The sequence below is a fragment of the Salmo trutta genome, chromosome 1, assembly GCF_901001165.1.
Source record: "Salmo trutta chromosome 1, fSalTru1.1, whole genome shotgun sequence".
In the NCBI taxonomy this organism is placed as follows: domain Eukaryota; kingdom Metazoa; phylum Chordata; class Actinopteri; order Salmoniformes; family Salmonidae; genus Salmo; species Salmo trutta.
The window spans coordinates 73,348,740-73,362,051 of NC_042957.1; positions in this window are offsets into that span (position 1 = coordinate 73,348,740).

Genomic DNA, 13,312 nt, shown 5'->3' on the forward strand with positions numbered 1-13,312 from the left:
GGTGCCAGAATAACAACCTATCCCTCAACGTAACCAAGACTAAGGAGATGATTGTGGACTACAGGAAAAGGAGCACCGAGCACGTCCCCATTCTCATCGACGGGACTGTAGTGGAGCAGGTTGAGAGCTTCAAATTCCTTGGTGTCCACATCAACAACAAACTAGAACGGTCCAAACACACCAAGACAGTCGTGAAGAGGGCACGACAAAGCCTATTCCCCCTCAGGAAACTAAAAAGATTTGGCATGGGTCCTGAGATCCTCAAAAGGTTCTACAGCTGCAACATTGAGAGCATCCTGACCGGTTGCATCATTGCCTGGTATGGCAATTGCTCGGCCTCTGACCGCAAGGCACTTCAGAGGGTAGTGCATACGGCCCAGTACATCACTGGGGCCAAGCTTCCTGCCATCCAGGACCTCTATACCAGGCGGTGTTAGAGGAAGGCCCTGAAAATTGTCAAAGACCCCAGCCACCCCAGTCATAGACTGTTCTCTCTACTACCGCATGGCAAGCGGCACCGGAGTGCCAAGTCTAGGACAAAAAGGCTTCTCAACAGTTTTTACCCCCAAGCCATAAGACTCCTGAACTGAGGCATGCAGACTATTTGCATTGTGTGCCCCCCCCCACCCCTCTTTTACGCTGCTGTTACTCTCTGTTTATCTTATATGCATAGTCACTTTAACTATACATTCATGTACATACTACCTCAATTGGCCCGACCAACCAGCACTCCCGCACATTGGCTAACTGGGCTATCTGCATTGTGTCCCACCACCCCCTCTTTTTACGCTACTGCTACTCTCTGTTCATCATATATGCATAGTCACTTTAACCATACCTACATGTACATACTACCTCAATCAGCCTGACTGACCAGTGTCTGTATATAGCCTTGCTACTCTTATTTTCAAATGTATTTTTACTGTTGTTTTTATTTCTTTACTTACCTACACACACACACACACACACCTTTTTTTCGCACTGTTGGTTAGGGCCTGTAAGTAAGCATTTCACTGTAAGGTCTACACCTGATGTATTCGGGGCACGTGACAAATAAACTTTGATTTGATTTGACAGACACGGAGCCATGTATCTCTTTATTTGCACAGAAATTTGACAAAAAAGAGAGTAGGAAACCAGCTTCTACTAATTGAGTAATAAACCAGTGTCTGCTAACTTAGTAAGAAACCAGCTTCTGCTAACTGAGTAATAAACCAGCTTCTGCTAACTGAGTAATAAACCAGCTTCTACTAACTGAGTAATAAACCAGCTTCTACTAACTGAATAATAAACCAGTGTCTGCTAACTTAGTAAGAAACCAGCTTCTACTAACTTAGTAATAAACCAGCTTCTACTAACGGAGTAATAAACCAGTGTCTGCTAACTGAGTAATAAACCAGCTTCTACTAACTGAGTAATAAACCAGCTTCTACTAACTGAGTAATAAACCAGTGTCTGCTAACTGAGTAATAAACCAGCTTCTGCTAACTGAGTAATAAACCAGATTCTACTAACTGAGTAAGAAACCAGCTTCTGCTAACTGAGTAAGAAACCAGATTCTGCTGACTGAGTAAGAAACCAGCTTCTGCTAACTGAGTAAGAAACCAGATTCTGCTAACTGAGTAAGAAACCAGATTCTGCTAACTGAGTAAGAAACCAGATTCTGCTAACTGAGTAAGAAACCAGCTTCTGCTAACTGAGTAAGAAACCAGCTTCTGCTAACTGAGTAAGAAACCAGATTCTGCTAACTGAGTAAGAAACCAGATTCTGCTAACTGAATAAGAAACCAGATTCTGCTAACTGAATAAGAAACCAGATTCTGCTAACTGAATAAGATACCAGATTCTGCTAACTGAATAAGATACCAGATTCTGCTAACTGAATAAGAAACCAGATTCTGCTAACTGAATAAGATACCAGATTCTGCTAACTGAATAAGAAACCAGATTCTGCTAACTGAATGAGAAACCAGCTTCTGCTAACTGAGTAAGAAACCAGATTCTGCTAAATGAATAAGAAACCAGATTCTGCTAACTGAGTAAGAAATCCGATTCTGCTAATTGAATAAGAAACCAGATTCTGCTAACTGAATAAGAAACCAGATTCTGCTAACGGAGTAAGAAACCAGTTTCTACTAACTGAGTAGGAAACCAGATTCTGCTAACTGAATAAGAAACCAGATTCTGCTAACTGAATAAGAAACCAGATTCTGCTAACTGAGTAAGAAATCCGATTCTGCTAATTGAATAAGTTAGTACTCTGTACTAACTGAGTAAGAAAGCAGCTTCTGTACTAACTGATCACCATGCCATGCCTCTCATACTGGTCATTCACTGCAAACCCCACAGTGTGACATAATGGGACAGAGTGTGTCAGGAGAGGGAGTGTGACATAATGGGACAGAGTGTGTCAGGAGAGGGAGTGTGACATAATGGGACAGAGTGTGACAGGAGAGGGAGTGTGACATAATGGGACAGAGTGTGACAGGAGAGGGAGTGTGACATAATGGGACAGAGTGTGACAGGAGAGGGAGTGTGACATAATGGGACAGAGTGTGACAGGAGAGGGAGTGTGACATAATGGGACAGAGTGTGAGAGGAGAGGGAGTGTGACATAATGGGACAGAGTGTGACAGGAGAGGGAGTGTGACATAATGGGACAGAGTGTGACAGGAGAGGGAGTGTGACATAATGGGACAGAGTGTGACAGGAGAGGGAGTGTGACATAATGGGACAGAGTGTGACAGGAGAGGGAGTGTGACATAATGGGACAGAGTGTGTCAGGAGAGGGAGTGTGACATAATGGGACAGAGTGTGACAGGAGAGGGAGTGTGACATAATGGGACAGAGTGTGTCAGGAGAGGGAGTGTGACATAATGGGACAGAGTGTGACAGGAGAGGGAGTGTGACATAATGGGACAGAGTGTGTCAGGAGAGGGAGTGTGACATAATGGGACAGAGTGTGACAGGAGAGGGAGTGTGACATAATGGGACAGAGTGTGAGAGGAGAGGGAGTGTGACATAATGGGACAGAGTGTGAGAGGAGAGGGAGTGTGACATAATGGGACAGAGTGTGACAGGAGAGGGAGTGTGACATAATGGGACAGAGTGTGACAGGAGAGGGAGTGTGACATAATGGGACAGAGTGTGTCAGGAGAGGGAGTGTGACATAATGGGACAGAGTGTGAGAGGAGAGGGAGTGTGACATAATGGGACAGAGTGTGTCAGGAGAGGGAGTGTGACATAATGGGACAGAGTGTGACAGGAGAGGGAGTGTGACATAATGGGACAGAGTGTGACAGGAGAGGGAGTGTGACATAATGGGACAGAGTGTGAGAGGAGAGGGAGTGTGACATAATGGGACAGAGTGTGACAGGAGAGGGAGTGTGACATAATGGGACAGAGTGTGACAGGAGAGGGAGTGTGACATAATGGGACAGAGTGTGACAGGAGAGGGAGTGTGACATAATGGGACAGAGTGTGTCAGGAGAGGGAGTGTGACATAATGGGACAGAGTGTGACAGGAGAGGGAGTGTGACATAATGGGACAGAGTGTGACAGGAGAGGGAGTGTGACATAATGGGACAGAGTGTGACAGGAGAGGGAGTGTGACATAATGGGACAGAGTGTGTCAGGAGAGGGAGTGTGACATAATGGGACAGAGTGTGACAGGAGAGGGAGTGTGACATAATGGGACAGAGTGTGAGAGGAGAGGGAGTGTGACATAATGGGACAGAGTGTGACAGGAGAGGGAGTGTGACATAATGGGACAGAGTGTGACAGGAGAGGGAGTGTGACATAATGGGACAGAGTGTGAGAGGAGAGGGAGTGTGACATAATGGGACAGAGTGTGACAGGAGAGGGAGTGTGACATAATGGGACAGAGTGTGTCAGGAGAGGGAGTGTGACATAATGGGACAGAGTGTGACAGGAGAGGGAGTGTGACATAATGGGACAGAGTGTGACAGGAGAGGGAGTGTGACATAATGGGACAGAGTGTGAGAGGAGAGGGAGTGTGACATAATGGGACAGAGTGTGTCAGGAGAGGGAGTGTGACATAATGGGACAGAGTGTGACAGGAGAGGGAGTGTGACATAATGGGACAGAGTGTGACAGGAGAGGGAGTGTGACATAATGGGACAGAGTGTGTCAGGAGAGGGAGTGTGACATAATGGGACAGAGTGTGTCAGGAGAGGGAGTGTGACATAATGGGACAGAGTGTGTCAGGAGAGGGAGTGTGACATAATGGGACAGAGTGTGACAGGAGAGGGAGTGTGACATAATGGGACAGAGTGTGACAGGAGAGGGAGTGTGACATAATGGGACAGAGTGTGAGAGGAGAGGGAGTGTGACATAATGGGACAGAGTGTGACAGGAGAGGGAGTGTGACATAATGGGACAGAGTGTGAGAGGAGAGGGAGTGTGACATAATGGGACAGAGTGTGTCAGGAGAGGGAGTGTGACATAATGGGACAGAGTGTGACAGGAGAGGGAGTGTGACATAATGGGACAGAGTGTGACAGGAGAGGGAGTGTGACATAATGGGACAGAGTGTGACAGGAGAGGGAGTGTGACATAATGGGACAGAGTGTGACAGGAGAGGGAGTGTGACATAATGGGACAGAGTGTGACAGGAGAGGGAGTGTGACATAATGGGACAGAGTGTGAGAGGAGAGGGAGTGTGACATAATGGGACAGAGTGTGAGAGGAGAGGGAGTGTGACATAATGGGACAGAGTGTGACAGGAGAGGGAGTGTGACATAATGGGACAGAGTGTGACAGGAGAGGGAGTGTGACATAATGGGACAGAGTGTGACAGGAGAGGGAGTGTGACATAATGGGACAGAGTGTGAGAGGAGAGGGAGTGTGACATAATGGGACAGAGTGTGACAGGAGAGGGAGTGTGACATAATGGGACAGAGTGTGACAGGAGAGGGAGTGTGACATAATGGGACAGAGTGTGTCAGGAGAGGGAGTGTGACATAATGGGACAGAGTGTGACAGGAGAGGGAGTGTGACATAATGGGACAGAGTGTGACAGGAGAGGGAGTGTGACATAATGGGACAGAGTGTGACAGGAGAGGGAGTGTGACATAATGGGACAGAGTGTGACAGGAGAGGGAGTGTGACATAATGGGACAGAGTGTGACAGGAGAGGGAGTGTGACATAATGGGACAGAGTGTGACAGGAGAGGGTGTGTGACATAATGGGACAGAGTGTGACAGGAGAGGGAGTGTGACATAATGGGACAGAGTGTGAGAGGAGAGGGAGTGTGACATAATGGGACAGAGTGTGACAGGAGAGGGAGTGTGACATAATGGGACAGAGTGTGAGAGGAGAGGGAGTGTGACATAATGGGACAGAGTGTGTCAGGAGAGGGAGTGTGACATAATGGGACAGAGTGTGACAGGAGAGGGAGTGTGACATAATGGGACAGAGTGTGAGAGGAGAGGGAGTGTGACATAATGGGACAGAGTGTGACAGGAGAGGGAGTGTGACATAATGGGACAGAGTGTGAGAGGAGAGGGAGTGTGACATAATGGGACAGAGTGTGACAGGAGAGGGAGTGTGACATAATGGGACAGAGTGTGACAGGAGAGGGAGTGTGACATAATGGGACAGAGTGTGACAGGAGAGGGAGTGTGACATAATGGGACAGAGTGTGACAGGAGAGGGAGTGTGACATAATGGGACAGAGTGTGACAGGAGAGGGAGTGTGACATAATGGGACAGAGTGTGTCAGGAGAGGGAGTGTGACATAATGGGACAGAGTGTGTCAGGAGAGGGAGTGTGACATAATGGGACAGAGTGTGACAGGAGAGGGAGTGTGACATAATGGGACAGAGTGTGAGAGGAGAGGGAGTGTGACATAATGGGACAGAGTGTGACAGGAGAGGGAGTGTGACATAATGGGACAGAGTGTGACAGGAGAGGGAGTGTGACATAATGGGACAGAGTGTGTCAGGAGAGGGAGTGTGACATAATGGGACAGAGTGTGACAGGAGAGGGAGTGTGACATAATGGCACAGAGTGTGACAGGAGAGGGAGTGTGACATAATGGGACAGAGTGTGACAGGAGAGGGAGTGTGACATAATGGGACAGAGTGTGACAGGAGAGGGAGTGTGACATAATGGGACAGAGTGTGACAGGAGAGGGAGTGTGACATAATGGGACAGAGTGTGTCAGGAGAGGGAGTGTGACATAATGGGACAGAGTGTGAGAGGAGAGGGAGTGTGACATAATGGGACAGAGTGTGACAGGAGAGGGAGTGTGACATAATGGGACAGAGTGTGTCAGGAGAGGGAGTGTGACATAATGGGACAGAGTGTGACAGGAGAGGGAGTGTGACATAATGGCACAGAGTGTGACAGGAGAGGGAGTGTGACATAATGGGACAGAGTGTGACAGGAGAGGGAGTGTGACATAATGGGACAGAGTGTGACAGGAGAGGGAGTGTGACATAATGGGACAGAGTGTGACAGGAGAGGGAGTGTGACATAATGGGACAGAGTGTGACAGGAGAGGGAGTGTGACATAATGGGACAGAGTGTGACAGGAGAGGGAGTGTGACATAATGGGACAGAGTGTGTCAGGAGAGGGAGTGTGACATAATGGGACAGAGTGTGACAGGAGAGGGAGTGTGACATAATGGGACAGAGTGTGAGAGGAGAGGGAGTGTGACATAATGGGACAGAGTGTGACAGGAGAGGGAGTGTGACATAATGGGACAGAGTGTGACAGGAGAGGGAGTGTGACATAATGGGACAGAGTGTGAGAGGAGAGGGAGTGTGACATAATGGGACAGAGTGTGAGAGGAGAGGGAGTGTGACATAATGGGACAGAGTGTGTCAGGAGAGGGAGTGTGACATAATGGGACAGAGTGTGACAGGAGAGGGAGTGTGACATAATGGGACAGAGTGTGACAGGAGAGGGAGTGTGACATAATGGGACAGAGTGTGACAGGAGAGGGAGTGTGACATAATGGGACAGAGTGTGACAGGAGAGGGAGTGTGACATAATGGGACAGAGTGTGAGAGGAGAGGGAGTGTGACATAATGGGACAGAGTGTGACAGGAGAGGGAGTGTGACATAATGGGACAGAGTGTGACAGGAGAGGGAGTGTGACATAATGGGACAGAGTGTGACAGGAGAGGGAGTGTGACATAATGGGACAGAGTGTGACAGGAGAGGGAGTGTGACATAATGGGACAGAGTGTGAGAGGAGAGGGAGTGTGACATAATGGGACAGAGTGTGACAGGAGAGGGAGTGTGACATAATGGGACAGAGTGTGACAGGAGAGGGAGTGTGACATAATGGGACAGAGTGTGAGAGGAGAGGGAGTGTGACATAATGGGACAGAGTGTGAGAGGAGAGGGAGTGTGACATAATGGGACAGAGTGTGAGAGGAGAGGGAGTGTGACATAATGGGACAGAGTGTGACAGGAGAGGGAGTGTGACATAATGGGACAGAGTGTGACAGGAGAGGGAGTGTGACATAATGGGACAGAGTGTGACAGGAGAGGGAGTGTGACATAATGGGACAGAGTGTGACAGGAGAGGGAGTGTGACATAATGGGACAGAGTGTGACAGGAGAGGGAGTGTGACATAATGGGACAGAGTGTGTCAGGAGAGGGAGTGTGACATAATGGGACAGAGTGTGACAGGAGAGGGAGTGTGACATAATGGGACAGAGTGTGACAGGAGAGGGAGTGTGACATAATGGGACAGAGTGTGACAGGAGAGGGAGTGTGACATAATGGGACAGAGTGTGACAGGAGAGGGAGTGTGACATAATGGGACAGAGTGTGACAGGAGAGGGAGTGTGACATAATGGGACAGAGTGTGACAGGAGAGGGAGTGTGACATAATGGGACAGAGTGTGACAGGAGAGGGAGTGTGACATAATGGGACAGAGTGTGAGAGGAGAGGGAGTGTGACATAATGGGACAGAGTGTGAGAGGAGAGGGAGTGTGACATAATGGGACAGAGTGTGACAGGAGAGGGAGTGTGACATAATGGGACAGAGTGTGACAGGAGAGGGAGTGTGACATAATGGGACAGAGTGTGTCAGGAGAGGGAGTGTGACATAATGGGACAGAGTGTGACAGGAGAGGGAGTGTGACATAATGGGACAGAGTGTGACAGGAGAGGGAGTGTGACATAATGGGACAGAGTGTGAGAGGAGAGGGAGTGTGACATAATGGGACAGAGTGTGACAGGAGAGGGAGTGTGACATAATGGGACAGAGTGTGACAGGAGAGGGAGTGTGACATAATGGGACAGAGTGTGTCAGGAGAGGGAGTGTGACATAATGGGACAGAGTGTGACAGGAGAGGGAGTGTGACATAATGGGACAGAGTGTGACAGGAGAGGGAGTGTGACATAATGGGACAGAGTGTGAGAGGAGAGGGAGTGTGACATAATGGGACAGAGTGTGACAGGAGAGGGAGTGTGACATAATGGGACAGAGTGTGACAGGAGAGGGAGTGTGACATAATGGGACAGAGTGTGTCAGGAGAGGGAGTGTGACATAATGGGACAGAGTGTGACAGGAGAGGGAGTGTGACATAATGGGACAGAGTGTGACAGGAGAGGGAGTGTGACATAATGGGACAGAGTGTGACAGGAGAGGGAGTGGCCTGATTATACATCCACCACAGTTGCTGGCAACGTGCTGAAAAGGACAATGGGGAAATAAAATATCTGAGCAAGTATAGTTTGTTTTGGATTGGTCTGATAGCAGAAAAAGGGTATTAGAGAAGAGGAGGTAAAATTGGTTTGATTGGTTTGAACTGGTGGATCATGTAGAATTGTCAATGACCTTGTGCCCGAGGTTTCTGCACATAGACATCTAGACATCTTGCCCTTTCCAGCCAAGCGCCAAAGTCTTTGCACCTCCCTCCCGGCACATCTATATAAACTCACAGGAGACAGTCAGAGGACTTACACGGTGCAGGCAGACTGCAAAACCATCTATATAAATTCACAGGAGACAGTCAGAGGACTTACACGGTGCAGGCAGACTGCAAAACCATCTATATAAACTCACAGGTGACAGTCAGAGGACTTACACGGTGCAGGCAGACTGCAAAACCATCTATATAAACTCACAGGAGACAGTCAGAGGACTTACACGGCGCAGGCAGACTGCAAAACCATCTATATAAACTCACAGGAGACAGTCAGAGGACTTACACGGTGCAGGCAGACTGCAAAACCATCTATATAAACTCACAGGAGACAGTCAGAGGACTTACAAGGTGCAGGCAGACTGCAAAACCATCTATATAAACTCACAGGAGACAGTCAGAGGACTTACACGGTGCAGGCAGACTGCAAAACCATCTATATAAACTCACAGGAGACAGTCAGAGGACTTACAAGGTGCAGGCAGACTGCAAAACCATCTATATAAACTCACAGGAGACAGTCAGAGGACTTACAAGGCGCAGGCAGACTGCAAAACCATCTATATAAACTCACAGGAGACAGTCAGAGGACTTACACGGCGCAGGCAGACTGCAAAACCATCTATATAAACTCACAGGAGACAGTCAGAGGACTTACACGGCGCAGGCAGACTGCAAAACCATCTATATAAACTCACAGGAGACAGTCAGAGGACTTACACGGCGCAGGCAGACTGCAAAACCATCTATATAAACTCACAGGAGACAGTCAGAGGACTTACACGGCGCAGGCAGACTGCAAAACCATCTATATAAACTCACAGGAGACAGTCAGAGGACTTACACGGCGCAGGCAGACTGCAAAACCATCTATATAAACTCACAGGAGACAGTCAGAGGACTTACACGGCGCAGGCAGACTGCAAAACCATCTATATAAACTCACAGGAGACAGTCAGAGGACTTACACGGCGCAGGCAGACTGCAAAACCATCTATATAAACTCACAGGAGACAGTCAGAGGACTTACACGGTGCAGGCAGACTGCAAAACCATCTATATAAACTCACAGGAGACAGTCAGAGGACTTACACGGCGCAGGCAGACTGCAAAACCCTAATTCCAGGTTTGACTCTCCGTCTCACTCTCTGTTTACAATTCCACAACTGCGCGGTTGCCATGGCACCGCCCAGTCAATGAGCTCCAGATGCCAGGTCACTGAGCCAACCAGGAAGAGGGAGTGTGAGTCATCATGACCCGCCAGTCCCGCCCCTCTCCAGGCAGGGTAGTGCAGGCAAACTCCTCCTAGTCCTGGATCAAGTCATTTACTGTGCACTCTTCACTCCCTGTTCTCCACTCTCCCTAATCCGACCTCCTTTTCTGTAAATATACTCCCCTCGGTCCATCTCCACTGTGCTTCCTCTCCAGTCTTGTGCCACCATATATAGAATATAATAAAATAGGGTTAGACTTTATAATTTCATTCAGTTATAAACCCTCTAAAAGGCATTTAAAAACAGTTTGTTCAACATTTATTAATCATTATTCCTATTACATTTGTAAACAATAGAATAGAAAAAGATTCATATAATGCCTAGCTTCAAAACATGAAAGCTTTTTACCTTTATTTAGGGAGTCACCATTGAGACCAGGGTCTCTTTCTCAAGGGAGCGCTGCATATACAATTCACAAGACAAAATGAAATCCTAATCAGACAATGTAAAGCAAACTAAAATTCAGCGCAACACAAATATTCAAGTAAAACCGTTCCTCGGTAAGAAGTTCCCAATCCATATTTTAAATTGCCCGGGCGACACCAGAACATCCAATTGTAATGTATTTTGCATTTGGATCCAGCAATGAGGTGCATTAAATCTAAAAGCAGATTTACCTAGTTCGGTGGAGACTCAAGGAATCTCAAGAGTTAACCAACCATGTGAACGGGTTTGGTGTCTCATGGAAGCTTGTGTAATAGAGCTTTGTAAAGGGAATAATGAAGTGATCTACATGACTTTAATGAGGACCAGCCAACTTGTTGATGCTTTATGCAGTGGTGAGTATGAAAACTGTCACCAGTGATAAAATGAATGGTGCTACGGTAGATGGCATCCAAAGTCTTAAGAGTAGTGGCTGCTGCAATCTGGTAAATGGTGTCACCAAAGTCAAGAACTGTCAGGAAAGTTGACTATACAATCTGCTTCTTGCTATTTAGGGAGAGGAAGGATCTATTTAAAAAAGAAGCCCACTTTAAATCTTAGCTTTTTAACTAGCTCATCAATATGTATTTTAAACATCAAATCTGTGTCAATCCAAATGCCCAATCTTTGGATTGACAAACATTTCATATATATATATATACGCTTACAACAACTTATAAAACATTGTACCTAGATACTTTACATGAAGTGTTACAGAACTAAGGTAAAAAGGGGAGGATCCCTGAGTCTTGGTGTATACTGTAAATGTACTGTTAATAATTAGCATGCCCAGTAAATCAGTAGATGTTAATTAAACATACAATGTGTCATGTGGTAATCCAGATGTTGATAGGCTGTCCTGGAAACAGAATCTTCACCAGACAGACACCAGACTGATATGTGAGCCAGGACAGCACTCAGCATACAGTACTTCATCACAAAACACTCAACATGTGTCCAACAAAGACTGTAGTCTGCATTTCATGGCTCAAGCCAGTGCACCACATGCTAACCTACAATCATAAAACTGAATTAGGGGTTACGTTGATATACAGTGCCTTCAGAATGTATTCACACCCTTTGACCTTTTCCACATTTTGTTGTGTTGGAGCCTGAATTTAAAATGGATAAAAATGTGATTTTGTGTCACTGGCCTACCCACAATACCCCATGACGTCGAAGTGGAACTTTGTTTTTAGACGTTTTGTTTTACAAATTAATAAAAAAATGAAAATATGAAATGTCTTCAGTCAATAAGAATTCAACCCCTTTGTTATAGCAAGCCTAAATAAATTCAGGAGTAAATTTGCTTAAGTCACATAATTAGTTCCATGGACTGAGTAATATCAATCACATTTATTTATAAAGCCCTTTTTACATCAGCCAATTTTTATTTAACCTTCATTTAACCTTCAGCCGATGTCTCAAAGTGCTGCACAGAAACCCGGCCTAAAACCCCAACAGCAAGCATGGTTGTTGAATGTCTACTTAATCTCTGTACCCCACACATACAATTATCTGTACGATCCCTCAGTCAAGCAGAGAATTTCAATCACAGATTCAACCACACAGTACAGGGAGGTTTTCCAGTGCGTCACAAAGAAGGGCACCTATTGGTAGATGGGTAAAAAAAGCAGACATTGAATATCCCTTTGAGCATGGTGAAGTTATTAATTACACTTTGGATTGTGTATCAATACACCCAGTCGCTAAAAGATACAAGCGTCCTTCCTAACTCAGTTGCTGTAGAGGAAGAAAACAGCTCAGGGATTTCATCATCAGGCTAATGGTGAATTTAAAACATTTACATGGGCCCCACAACAGTATTTTTCCCTCTTGGGGACTTTAAAACAGTTACATAGCCCCCGTGTCAAATGTCAGTTGTGCAGAAGTGAGGACAGAGTCAGGCGCAGGACACAGAACTGAGTAAAATAATGTACTTTACTCTGAAAAATAATCAGCCAATAAATCCACGCAGGGATAACAAACCCTAACACAAAAGACTAACACAAAAACCAGGTAGCAATCACGCACAAAACATCATGAGAACCAGAGGGTTAAATAGGGAAATAATCAAAACGTAATGGGAACCAGGTGTGAACAATAAAGACATAACAAATGGAAAAAGAAACGTGGATCGGTGGCAGCTAGAAAGCCGGTGACGATGACCGCCGAACGCCGCCCGAACAAGGAGAGGCACCAACTTCGACGGAAGTCGTGACTCCCCACAACAGTATTTTTCCCCCTTGGTGACTTTCAAACAGTTACATAGCCCCCACAATGATATTTTCCCCCCTTAGTGACTTTAAAATAGTTACATAGCCCCCCCCCTTGGTGACTTTCAAACAGTTACATAGCCCCCACAATGATATTTTCCCCCCTTAGTGACTTTAAAATAGTTACATAGCCCCCCCCCTTGGTGACTTTGAAACAGTTACATAGCCCCCACAATGATATTTTCCCCCCTTAGTGACTTTAAAATAGTTACATAGCCCCCCCCCCCTTAGTGACTTTAAAATAGTTACATAGCCCCCCCCCCCTTGTGACTTTAAAACAGTTACATAGCCCCCCACAACGATATTTTCCCCCTTGGTGACTTTAAAACATTTACATAACCCCCTCAACACCTGTCCCCCCGCCCCCGTCCCCCCGTCCCCCCCGTCCCCTTGGTGACTTTGAGACATTTACATAGTCCCCTCAACA